Source organism: Artemia sp. Qi Xiang Cuo, chromosome 12 (genome assembly GCF_049724085.1).
Source record: "Artemia sp. Qi Xiang Cuo chromosome 12, ASM4972408v1, whole genome shotgun sequence".
Classification (NCBI taxonomy): Eukaryota; Metazoa; Arthropoda; class Branchiopoda; order Anostraca; family Artemiidae; genus Artemia; species Artemia sp. Qi Xiang Cuo.
Genome location: NC_142805.1, coordinates 53,021,518 through 53,035,031, shown reverse-complemented (window position 1 = coordinate 53,035,031; position 13,514 = coordinate 53,021,518). Strand labels below are relative to the sequence as shown.

The 13,514-nt window shown below is 35.8% G+C and overlaps 2 protein-coding genes across 2 annotated transcripts in view; one reads left to right on the top strand and one right to left on the bottom strand.

Annotated features, from left to right (window-relative positions):
- The window catches only part of Pngl (N-glycanase Pngl), a 492,631-nt gene that overhangs the window by 449,700 nt on the left and 29,417 nt on the right, over window positions 1–13,514 (bottom strand). The gene's annotated exons all lie outside the window — the stretch shown is intronic.
- LOC148946269 (uncharacterized) overlaps window positions 1–13,514 on the top strand; it is a 37,483-nt gene that overhangs the window by 7,654 nt on the left and 16,315 nt on the right. The gene's annotated exons all lie outside the window — the stretch shown is intronic.

Sequence of the window (13,514 nt, the reverse complement as noted above, 5' to 3'; positions counted from 1 at the left end):
GGAATTAAACGCATGATAATCTAATTTGAAGTCCAGCGCTGTACTAACAGAACCACGCCTCTTATAATGTAATTTAATATATTAGTGTTTGTTGAACTTCAGTTGCGTAGCTTATTAAGGGGCCTGGAGGATGAATTTGCGGGAGGTGTTCTTGCAAACCTACAGTTAAGGGTTTTGGACCATAATTATTACAATGATACCATTTTATGCTTCAATGGTTTTCAACTTAAGAAGTAGCATCAAAAGTGTTGTTTTCAGTGCTATATCTCGCTTACGAATGGTAGAATTGATAAAAAAAAACACGTAGATACGAGCAAAAGTTTTCAAATGAGCCATTAAACATCACCCCAAATAGTTCTGGTAGTCCACTAGCCCCAGCTTTACCACTTAAGACATGGTACAAAAAGTGCCGTTTTAAGTGCCATTTGAAACTTGCACATGGTTAAATTTATAAGAAGAACGTAGATATGAGCAATATTTTTTATATGAGCTATCAAAAACTTATCTAAGATGTTCTGGTAGCTCGCTAGCCCCAACCCTCGAGAAACGGCATAAAAGTCCTTTTTTTCGGGCCATATGGCACTTGCAGACGGCGGAGTTTATATAAACAACGTACATATGAGAAATGGCTTTTGAATGAACTCTTAAGCATCTCTCAATGATGTTTTAGTAACCCGCTAGGCCTGGAAAAAAGAAGAAGAAATAAAAGACCGTTTTAACTTTTTTAAACTTTCAGTTACTATGGGCTGTGGTTCACTCTTTACTAGGTTGCAGCTAATGATTCAACTATAACAAAGAGTTCATTGCAAATTTTCCCCAGAAACTAGTTAACATTGAAATCTGTGAAATCTAATAGATTGTAAAATTAAAAAAAATAGTAAATATAATCAGTAGCTTTTAATTGAGCCATTAAACGTCTGTCTACGAGGGTGTGGTTGTCTGTTAATGTTTCAGTAGCTTACTGTTGAGTAGACTATATTAAACTTGCTCAGGGGGTGGGGAGGGGGAGGGTACGGGAGGGGTTCTTGTAAACCTCCAGTTAAGGATTCTGGAACATAACTATTACAATAGTACCTGTTTTGTACTTCAGAGCTTTTCTATTTAAGAAATGGCACCAAAAGTGTTGTTTTCAGTGTTATATCGCACTTACGAATGGTAAAATTGATAAAAAAAAGCACATATATATGGGCAATAGCTTTCAAATAGGACATTAAACATCACTCTTATAAGTTATGCTTGCCCAATAGCCACAGCTTTTCCACTCGAGACACGGCACCAAAAGTGCCGTTTTAGTGCCATTTGGAACCTGCTGATATTGGAATTTATATGAAGGACGAAGATATGAGCAATATATTTTATATAAGCTATAAAAAATCCATCTACGATGTCCTGGTAGCCTGCTAGTGCCATCACTTTAGAAATGGCACTTGCAGATGGCATAATTTATAAAAAGCACGTATATATAAGAAATAGATTTTGAATGAGAGCCATTAAGCATCTCTTATGATGTTCTGGTAGCCCACTAGGCCTGTTGAAAAAAAAAAAAAAAAAAAAACGTAAAATAGATCAGCGGTGTCCATACGAAAAATGGATTCTGTTTATTGTCCAAGAAGGGGGGTTGTAGTTTCCCTGTATTAAGTTTTCGACCATGCTGATTCCAACAGTACACTTTTCATTCTGATCTGACGGCATTTTAGAGCGATTTGAGGCTTTTTTTCAAAATCACCATAAATTTCTCTTCGCAATTTTTATTCTAATAAATTTTTACTTTTAAAACGAACCGAAATAATGGTTACCATTCCTGAATCTGTGTCAGATGGCAATTTTTTTCACTAGGCAGTTTTTTCAAAACGCATTTTTAACTTTTGGTTACTATGGGCTGTGGATCGCTCTTTACGAGGTTGCAGCTACTGCTGCAACCATGATTGTTGGACGTAAGACCCACATACGAGTTTCAACATAATACCCTAAGCTGATCCTGAGAAATTGCACATACATCCTTTTGGCAACCTGAATGCACAAAATGTGTTATGATTTAGTTCAACATCTTGTTAAGTATTCCCTGAAAGTTTCAACTTAATACTGTAAGGTGTTCCTAAGATGTTTATAAGCAGTTCCTAAGATGTGACTTTTTTACATCCTGCATTCATATAGTGTGTTTTTATCTAGTTGAAACTTACCCTAAACACTCCCTGAAAGTTTCACCTTAATTCCATTAGCCTCACTAGCTGAAGTAATCATATTAGTAGAATAGTGCCTTCTGGTTAGGCCAAAATCCGCCTCAACCCTGGAAGTTTGAACTTAATAATCTAAGACGTTCATGAGGTATTGTTGATACACCGTATTGACAATATACATGCTCATAGTTTGTTTTGATTTACTTCAACATCCCCCTAAACATTCGCTGAAAGCTTCACTTAAATACCCTTATCTTTAGTAGTAACGATAGTTGTAGTAGTAGTAGAAGCATTAGTAGCAGCATGCCGATAGCACCTTTTAATCTTTCAATATCCCCCTTAACACATTGAAAACTTCAACTTGATACTGCAAACAGTTCTTGGAACATTGCTGATACGTTCTTTTGACAAACTACATGCACATGGTATGTTTATTTATTTCAACATCCTCTCAAGATGTCTTGAAATTTTCAACTTAATACCCTTAGCTTTAGCACCAGTAGTAGTTTTAGCAGTAGTAATAGTAGTAGCAGCAGTAGTAGTAGTAGTAGCATGCAAATATTGCGTTTTGGTTAGTTCAGCATTCCCACCAACATGCCAGGTAAGTTTCAAATTCATGCTCCAAGCTGTTCCTTAAGATATTTGCTGATAAGCCATTTTGACAACCCGCTTGAATGTAGTGTGTTTTGATTCAGGTCAACTTACCCCTCACATGAAAACACAAAGAACTCACATTAAAATACAATTGATTGTATTTTAATGTAATATTCTTTTTTTTTTTTGCTGAGGACGGCCCTTGGATATAGGGTCGAAATATTCATTAAAGTTTCATTCCACTGTTTTATTTTAAAAATATCCCTATTGTTCTACTTGCTGTTTATAGTAAGAGCACTGGTTTTAATTACTACCAGATCTAAATTTTCTATTGTCCCTGAAATAAGGAACAGGCTTCCGGTGGAAGTAAAAAGGTAAGAAAGCCCTTGAGGACTTCCGTGCTTCTTTGCGATGTATTTGCTTTAACCAGTATTGTAGACATGGATTGAGTGATTGATTTGGGAGTGAGTATATGCCTGTGAGTGTTAAAAGATAAACTGATTTGTGTGTTGATTGAGGTGAGTGTCGGTATGTAAAAGGAAGCATGATGAATCATAGACTGTGAGTGTGGGATTCCGTTAAGTTCCTTGTGGAAATGTATTATCTTGAAATTGTTAATGATTTGTTTAGTAGGGGGGGGGGAGGGGAGGAGGAGTCAGAGTTTTTGTCCGTGGAAGTGTGATAGTGTATTAGTAGTTGAATTGCCCCTTTTTGGGTCGTCCCAAACCCGCTAATATGCATCGGAACCTATTTTGATACTGTTAGCATTATATGCAGTTTTGTTTTGTTAGTATTATATGGAGATTTCTATGGTTTTTTTTTATGTTATGTTTGTTAATTTTTTCTAAAGCCAAATTGACTTGAATGAAAAAAACATCTTTTTTCAAATAATCAATCAGTCGTCTATAAATCAGTTTCTCAAAAATACGAGAAATCACTGGAAGTAGAGAGGTTGGACGGTAGTTGTTCATATCTTCCTTATCATCTCCATTATACAGAGGAATAATCAACACACTTTTTTAGCAATTAAAATACACTCCAAATTCAAAACATCGATTAGAAAGGTACAACAGGTGGCTAGAAATGATTATGTAAATTTTTGAACTATTTGAAAGGTTATAAAGTCCATTCCAGCTGCCGATTTTTTCATTCTTTTCAAAGTGTCATCAAGTTCACGCGATCTCACTGGTTGAAGATAAATGGTTGTATCACTTGCTTCAGGAAAAAAAAATTCTAGTATGTACCATCACCATTTATGCACTCCACAGATATCGATGGTTTTAGCCCTACTTCTGAAAAGTTGGTACACAAGTTATTAGGCACACCACTATCCAACACCCACGGCCGATCAGCCAACTAGGAATTATTGGTTCAGTCTTTGGGCTTAATACCGACTTAATCAGTTGCCAAGTTTTTTCCGGGCTTCCTCCATAATCTTTAAATTTCTTTGCATAGTAATCCATTTTTGCTTTTCTTTAAAGACTTTTTAACTTTCTATCAATTTTTTTATAATATTCTTTACTAGATGCCGAACCTTGAGTCGCGCACCTTTCATACATCACTTGCTGTTTTCCCATTGAGGCTAGTAGTCTAATCCTTTTGTTATCCAAGGTTTAATTGGCAACTTAAATCTTTGTTTTATCTTTTTATACTCCAAAAACTCTTGAAATAGTAATTTTATTTTTTCATACCGCTTACCAAATTTGGTATCAATATCTGTACTATCCTGAAGAAACTCAAAATATGCACTTTCAAGCTTCCGCTTAAACTTCAAAAGCACATTTCCATCTACAAAAGGTACCTTTGACAAACTGTTATTCTTGGGCTTAGGACCAATTATTCCAGGTACAGATGTTGCAACACCAAAATGGTCAGACACACTTTTAATAACTACTGTAGTACAAAAATAATTAATAATTCCAGTATAAAAACCAAAACTTAACATTGTGTTAACAAAATGTTTTACCTTATTATTCCTATCAAACATATTTAAATCAATATTAAAATCCCCACAATTAAAACATGGAATTCTTGAACTTGGCAACTTTCCTGAAAATTCATCAATCAGTTCGATAAACTCCTCAACATTACATGAAGGTGGTCTATAAATTACTACAACCGTAAACTTATTATTTGCATTACTCACATCAAAAACCATGGACTCAAATTTCATTCCATAATTAACCGCTAAATCCGACCTAATCTGCACACCAAATCCACTTTTTACATCTACAGCTAAACCACCACGTTGGTGTGGTACCTACTTCTGATTAGCAGTAGTAGTAGTGGTAGTTCTAGTAGCAGCAGTAGTATGCACACATTGCCTTTTAGTCACTTGAACATCCCTCTCATTATGGCCTGGAAATTTCAACTTAATACCCTAAGCCATTGCCCTAAGCATTGCTAAGATGTTGTTGTTACGCTTTTTTGACAACCAATATGCGCATAATGTGCTTTAATTTAGATCAAGTTCCCTCTCAACATTTCCTGAAATTTCACCTTAATACCCTTAGCTTTTGTAGTAGTCACGATAGAAGTAGTAGTTGCAGTATTAACAGCAGCAGTAGTAGTTATAGTAGCAATAGTAGTAGCTTGCATCTATTGCCTTTTTTTGGTTAATTGACCATCCCCTCAAAGCTCCAATTTAATACACTAAGGTATTAAGTGGTGATGGTAGTAGTAGCAGCAGTAGTAGTAGTGTTAGCGTGCACATATTGCCTTTTGGTCAATTTGTCATGCCTCTCATCATTCCCTGAAAGTTCTAACTTAATGCCCTAAGTCATTCCTGAGATATGGCCTTTTGACAACCGGAATGGACATAATGTGTTTTGAATTCATTCAGCACTCCACTCAAGATTCCCAGAAAGTCAAATCGATAGGTCAAAAGTAAAATGTCAAAGGTCAAATATGCCCCCCTTCCCAATAACAAATACTTTAGGTAAACAAAGGGCATTTGGTGTAACTTACAGCCCTGGCGCGAACAACCGAGGGGGGGAGGGTCATCCCCAGAGGCATAGTATGGACCTTTTAACTATGCTGAATAAGATGGCTGTCTCATAATTTTGATTGGATGTCTTAGGGGAAAAGGGTGCATGGAAGGGAGACTGGTTGCTCTCTAATCAATTTTGACTATTAAAAAGGGCACCAAAACTTTCAATTCCCGATTGAATGAGTCACTTCTGAAGTTCTTACGACAACTTCATCCATACGAAATGCCTTGGTGAAAAAAATAACATTATACCCACTTCGCTCTTCACTTTGGCAGCGCCTCGAAAATTCTGTTTCTCGCTTGTCTTCTAACCGCAGATAATTTGTTGTCTTTTCATACTGCAGTCTTTTCAAAGATATTTGATTATAAAAGCAAGTCCGATTTCTAAAACGATATCTACTAAGCTTCGAACTTTTGGTTTTCTTTTTAAGGTTTTTGAATTGTTGTAATCCCTTGTTAAAAAATAAACAAATGTTTTTTGCAACTACCAGTTTCTTTGCTCTTTGCTCAATTAAATGTCTTTTCATGCTGCAATCTATTTAAAGATATTTCATTATTACAGCATGTCCGATTTCTACTAAGCTGCAAACTTTGGTTTTATTTTTCAAGGTTTTTGAATTGTTGCAATACCCTGTTAAAATATATACACATATTTTTTCAATTATCAGTTTTTTGTTCTTTACGTAATTAAATGTTTTTTTCATACTAAAGTCTATTCAAAGATATTTGATTATTACAGTATGCCGATTTCTAACAACGATTTCTACTAAGCTTTTGCTCTTTCCGCAATTAAATGTCTTTTCATAGGCATAATAAAAAGATTTAGAGGCCAGAAGTTTGAGAAAATTCGTTAAGAGTCTTAATTTTGGAAAAAAAAAAAATATTTATGTGAGGGAAAACATTTGTTTTTGGATTTTGACATGGATAAGGTCATTAATACTTACCATACCTTTGAAAATCAAAAATATGAACTCGATAAATCGTTGGAAGGAAATGAAGTTTTTGTCCCAACACCTGGACAATCATAGGTTGCGCTGCCTAAGTAAAGAACGATGTTGGCACAATGTATTATTTATTTTTGGTTCTTGGTCTTAGACTAGGGCACTTTGTATCGAAGGAGTTGTCGTAGAAACTTCGAAAAAGGCTCATTCGATTGGAAATTGGAGTGGCGTGTGCCCTTTTCAATAGTCGTAAGTGATTGAAAGGTAAATAACACCCCTTCCACGCCTACCATTTTCCCAAACACATTTAATCAAAATTTTGAGATAGCCATTCTGTTCAACGCAGCTGATCTCCAGATAGAAATTATGTTTTTGAGGTGGACACTCCCCCACATCCCTCAGGGCAAGTGTTGTAAGTTGTGCCCTAGAGGCATATAAGGTTTTTTTTTTATAGAAAGCGTTGTCGTAGAAACTTCAAAAAGGGCTCATTTGACTGGAAATTGAAATGGCTAGTGCCCTTTTTAATAGTCGAAAGTTATTGGAAGGCAACTAACACCCCTTCCACGCCCACCATTTATCCAAACACATCCAATCAAAATTTTGATATAACCTTTTTATTCAAAGTAGTTGAAACTACTACTACTACTACTAACAACCCACCGCAGCATCAAGCTGCCTGAGGCCAACACAGCTTCGCACGCTCCTCCTCCACCCTAATTGGTCCGGAAATTGTATCTTTGAGGATAACACTCCCCCCACAGCCCTCAGGGTAAGGGTCGTAAGTTATTCCCTGGGGGTATATAAGGTTTTTATTGAAAACTTTGTCGTAGAAACTTGAAAAAGGGCTCATTCGATTGGAAATTCAAAGGGCTAGTGCCTTTTTAATAGTCTAAAGCGATTTAAGGGCAACTAACCCCCCTATCACGCCCACCTTTCCCCAAACACATCCAATAAAATTTTTAGATAGCCATTTTGTTCAGCGTATTTAAAAGTTTTAGGAATTAGGTCTTTGAGGATGATAACCCCCTCAGAGCCCTTGGGGCAAGGGCTGTAAGTTATGGCCTGGGGCATATAAGGTTTTTATAGATAGTGATGTTCTAGAAACTTCAAAAAGGGCTCCTTCGATTGGAAATTACAAGGGTTTCTGCCCTTTTTAGTAGTCGAAAGTGATTGGAGGATAACTAATACCCCTCTTACACCCACCATTTCCCCAAACACATCCAATCAAAATTTAGAGATAGCCATTTTGTTCGACGTAGTTAAAAAATCTGGAAATTATGTTTTTGAGGATGACACTCCCCCCACAGCCCTCAGGGCAGCGAATGTAATTACAATAAATAACCGAGTCAAACTCAAAACGAGCAGAAATTAACATGAGTAGGGCTCAAAACCCCTATGCCATCCCAAGGCCAGAACATAATTTTCACTTTAATGAAAAAAATACAAAAGAATGCGCATCAAAATGTTAATATTATTTGATTTATTGAAATTATGAAAGTAAAAACATTTATATTTTTTCAGTAAAGTGCAAATTATGTTCTTGGCTTGGGATGGCATAGGGGGTTTGAGCCCTAATCATGTTAATTTCTGCTCGGTTTGAGTTTGAATCGGTTATTTATTGTAATTTCTGTTCGTTTTGGGTTTCATTTATTTGTCGATGCTGATTTGTAGTAGTTTCACGCTAGGTAGATTATTTTATTTTATTTTTGCTCATTTTTGGTTTAATGGTGTTCTTTACTTTTCTTTGAGAAACTTATTTTGTGGAATTAGTTTTTTTTTTAATTATTTAAAAGAAACAAAGGTGGTCGTCAATGCCTTCCATACCTTGTAAAATCAAAAACCTAGACTAGAAAAATTGTTGGAAGAAAAAGGAGTTTTTGTCCCATCACCTGAAGAATTAAAAGAAACAAAGGTTCGGCGGTATGTCTTTCATACTGACAAAAGACAAGGCAAAAGCTAAAGGTCCAATAAAAAAAAAACATACTTTTACAAAGGCACCACTTCTAATGTAAGGTTAATTTTAAAATCATGACATTAAGAAACGGCTCAAATTGTCTGCGTTTAGAAGACAAACGACAGTGAAAATCTATATATAGAAGCCTGCCGAGTGCAGGGGCCTGGCTGCGAAGCTTCCGGGCTCCCGTTAATATATATATATATATATATATATATATATATATATATATATATATATATATATATATATATATATATATATATATATATATATATATATATATATACATATACATATATACATATATATATATATATATATATATATATATATATATATATATATATATATATATATATATATATATATATATATATATATATATATATATATATATATATATATATATATAGAACGATGTAAAGAACGATGTGGGCACGATGTGTTTTTTTTTTTTCCATACCCGGGCACTTCGTATCGAAGGAGTCGTCGTAGAAACTTCGAAAAGGACTCATTCGATTGGAAATTTGAGTGGATAGTGCCCTTTTCAATAGTCGAAAGTGATTGGAGGGCAACTAGCCCCCCCCTACGGCCATCATTCCCCCAAATACGTCCAATCAAAATTTTGAGATAGCCTATTTGTTCAGCGTAGTTGATTTCCAGATAGAAAATATCTTTTTGAGGAGGACACTCCTCCAAAACCCACGGGGCAATGGCTTTAAGTTATACCCTGAGGGCATATAAGGTTTTTATAGAAGGCGTTGTCGTAGAAACTTCAAAAAAGGCTCATTCGATTGGAAATTCAAAGGGCTTCTGCCCTTTTTAATAGTCGAAAGGGATTGGAGGGCAACTAGCCCCACCCCCCGACGCCCATCATTCCCCCAAATACATCCAATCAAAATTTTGAGATAGCCATTTTGTTCAGCTTAGTTGATTTCCAGATAGAAAATATGTTTTTGTGGAGGACACTCCCCCACAACCCTCGGGGCAAAGGGTTTAAGTTATGGCCTGGGGGCATATAAGGTTTTTATAGAAGGCGTTGTCGTAGAAACTTCGAAAAAGCTCATTTGATTGGAAATTCAAAGGGCTACTGCACTTTTTAATAGTTGAAAGTGATTGTAGGGCAACTAGCCCCCCCCCCCCACGCCCATCATTCCCCAAACACATCCAATCAAAATTTTGATATAGCCATTTTGTTCAGCGTAGTTGATTTCCAAATAGAAAATATCTTTTTGAGGAGGATACTCCGCCACAACCCTCGGGGCAAGGGTTTTAAGTTATGCCCTGGGGGCATATAAGGTTTTTATAGAAGGTGTTGTCGTAGAGACTTCGAAAAAGGCTCATTCGATTGGAAATTCAAAGGGTTAGTGCCCGTTTTAATAGTCGAAAGTGATTCGAGGGCAACTAGCCCCCCCCCTGCACCAATCATTTCCCCAAACAAATCCAATCAAAATTTTGAGATAGCCATTTTGTCCAGCGTAGTTGATTTCCTGATAGAAAATATGTTTTTGAGGAGGACTCTTCCCTACAACCCTCGAGGCAACGGTTTTAAGTTATGCCCTGGGGGTATAAAAGGTTTTTATAGAAGGCGTTGTCGTAGAAACTTCAAGAAAGGCTCATTCGATTGGAAATTCAAAGGGCTAGTGCCCTTTTTAATAGTCGAAAGTGATTGGAGGGCACCTAGCCCCCCCCCCACGCCCACCATTCCCCCAAACAGATCCAATCAAAACTTTGAGATAGCCACTTTGTTCAGCGTACTTGATTTCACGATAGAAAATATATTTTCGAGGGGGACACTCCCCCACAACCCTCAGGGCAAGGGTTTTAAGTTATACCCTGGGGGCATATAAGGTTTTTTTATAGAAGGCGTTGTTCGTAGAAACTTCAAAACAGTCACATTCAATTGGAAATTCAAAGGGCTAGTGCTCTTTTTAATTGTCGAAAGTGTTTGGAGGGCCACTAGCCCCCCCCCCTCATTCCCCCCAACACATCCAATTAAAATTTTGAGATAGCCATTTTGTTCAGCGTTGTTGATTTCCAGATAGAAAATTTGTTTTTGAGGAGGAAACTCCCCCACATCCCTCTGGGCAAGGGTTTTGAGTTGTGCCCTGGGGGTATATAAGGTTTTTAAAGAAGGTGTTGTCGTAGAAACTTCAATAAAAGCTCATTCGACTGGAAATTCAAAGGGCTAGTGCGCTTTTCAATTGTCAAAAGTGGTTGGGGGGCAACTAGCCCCCCCCCTCATACCCATAATTCCCCCAAACACATTCAATAAAAATTTTGAGATAGCCATTTTGTTCAGGGTAGTTGATTTCCAGATAGAAAGCATATTTTTAAGGAAGACACTCACTCGTAACCCTCAGGGCAAGGATTATTAGTTATGCCCTGGGGGCATATAAGGTTTTTATTGAAATCTTTGTCCTATAAACTTGAAAAAGGGCTCATTCGATTTGAAATTCAAAGGACTAGTATCATTTTTAATAGTCAAAAGTGATTTGAGGGCAACTAACCCCCCTCTCTCGCCCAACTTTTCCCCAAACACATCTAGATAGCCATTTAGATAGCCATTTTATTCAACGTAGTTAAAAGTTTTGGAAATTAGGTCTGTAAGGATGAAAACCCCTCCCCATAGCCCTCAGGGCAGGGCTTTTAAGTTATGTCCTGGGGGCATATAAAGTTTTTATTGAAAGCGTTGTCGTAAAGGCTTCAAAAAGGCTCATTAAATTGGAAAGTGAAAGGGCTAGTGCCTTTTTTAATAGTTACAAGTGATTGGAGATTAACTAACGCCCCTCTCATGCCCACTATTTTCCCTAACACATCGAATGAAAATTTTGAGATATCTATTTTATTCAACGTAGTTAAAAGTTTTGGAAATTAGGTCTTTAAGGATGAAAACCCCTCCCCCCACAGCCCTCAGAGCAGGGATTGTAAGTTATGCCCTGAGGGCATATAAGGTTTATATAGAAAGTTGTTGTATATGATTTATAGAATAGATTTTAGTCTTCCTCAAATCCAATTTTTATATGTTTGAAAACTAAATGTTTACTTAAGATTAAATAAAAATGCACTGTGATAATGCTAATTTCCAAAAAGCATTCTCCAAAATATGCCAAGAACGACTGAGGGTGTAATGTTCAAACGTTCGGAGGCACTTCTGCTTTTAAAATTTAACCACACCTTTATAGCGTAAACGTATCCAAGCTATTAAAGAAAGTAAACAAATCTTTTTACGAATGCTATTAAGTTTTCCATTACAGGTCAACTAGAGGAGCTATGAAACTAAATTAAACAGTACTATTTGTGTCCAGATTTTTAAAAGGGTGTATGCTGTTAAAAATTGCTGAAAATTTTTCTCCGACATACAAATAGCAGGCCAAACTATAAAGTCTTAAAAAACGAAAAGATTTAAAGTATTATTTTCCTTTTCCATGAAAAGACTATGTCAATATAAAACAAACAGAAATTAATTAAAAAAAACTTTTTCCACAAAATAAGTTTTTCAAAGAAAAGTAAAGAACTCCATTAAACAAAAAATGAGCAAAACTAAAATCAAATAATCTACCAAGCGTGAAACTACCTTAAATCAGCATTGATAAATAAATGAAATCCAAAACGAACAGAAATTACAATAATTAACCGAGTCAAACTCAAAACGAGCAGAAATTAACATAAGTTGGGCGCAAAACCCCTATGCCTTCCCAAGGCCAGAACAAAATTTGCGCTTTACTGAAAAAATACAAATGAATGTGCATTGTCAGTTTAATATACATATACTGATATTTAATAATCAAAATGTTAATATTATTTGATTTATTAAAGTTATAAAAGTAAAAGCATTTATATTTTTGACTAGTAACCCCCCCCCCCACCCCGAAAAAAAATCCTGGATCCGCCCTTGATAGCAGTATATGCCCCTGTTGAACCGACTGACGGAGATAACATTGACTCAGATGAATTTTACTTACAGTCATAGGAACAAATTTACAGGGTTCCAGGTAGAAATATGGTGTTGTATTAGGATATTTTAACACCCAGATCGGTAGAAATAGGTATCCTAGGCTAGGTAAATTTGATGTAGGAAAAGAAAACAGTAATGGCCACAGACTGTTGAAATTTTGTAGGTATAACAATCTAGCTATAACCAATAAAGTATTTGGTCATAAATTGGCCCATAAAGTTAACATGGTATTCACATGATGGTAAGACAGATAAAATACAAGATACTAGGGTATATAGGAGTGCTGTTATTGATGTTAAAAATAAAGATCACCATCTAGTAGTGTCTAGGGTTAATTTATAGCTAAAATTTCGGAAGAGTAACTACCTTCCGGAAAGTTATGATGTTGGTAGACTCCAGGATGAGAATTTGAGAGAAACAGTTGAATAATGTACTGGAGAGTTTAAAAAGTTTAAAATTTAACAATAGGGAGGTTTCTGAAATACTGTTATATGCTAGTGCACTCGCCTTATTCTTTTACGGTAACCTTAAATAATGATAGTAATTTAAAATAAGGTAAAAATCTTCAGTTTAGATTTTTGGTCTCTGATCTTATACGCTATTCCGTGAGCTCACGAGATATTGTTCAGCTGCAACTTAATACGTAAGAAGCTCATCGTTCTTACGTAGTTTGTGAAACTGTATCTAAAGATATTTTTTATTTCCAAATAAAACAGTTAAGTCGATTAAATAAATCTATTTAATAGATTAGTAAGACTGGCAAGTTTTGATAGGCATGTTCAAGATTTAAGTATGCAATGCAACATATTTCAAATAATCATGGTAATTACTTCAAGGTGGGGCTTAAATCACTTTTTAATTTGAGGAGGTTCAATAATCTGTTTAGAAAAAACATTTT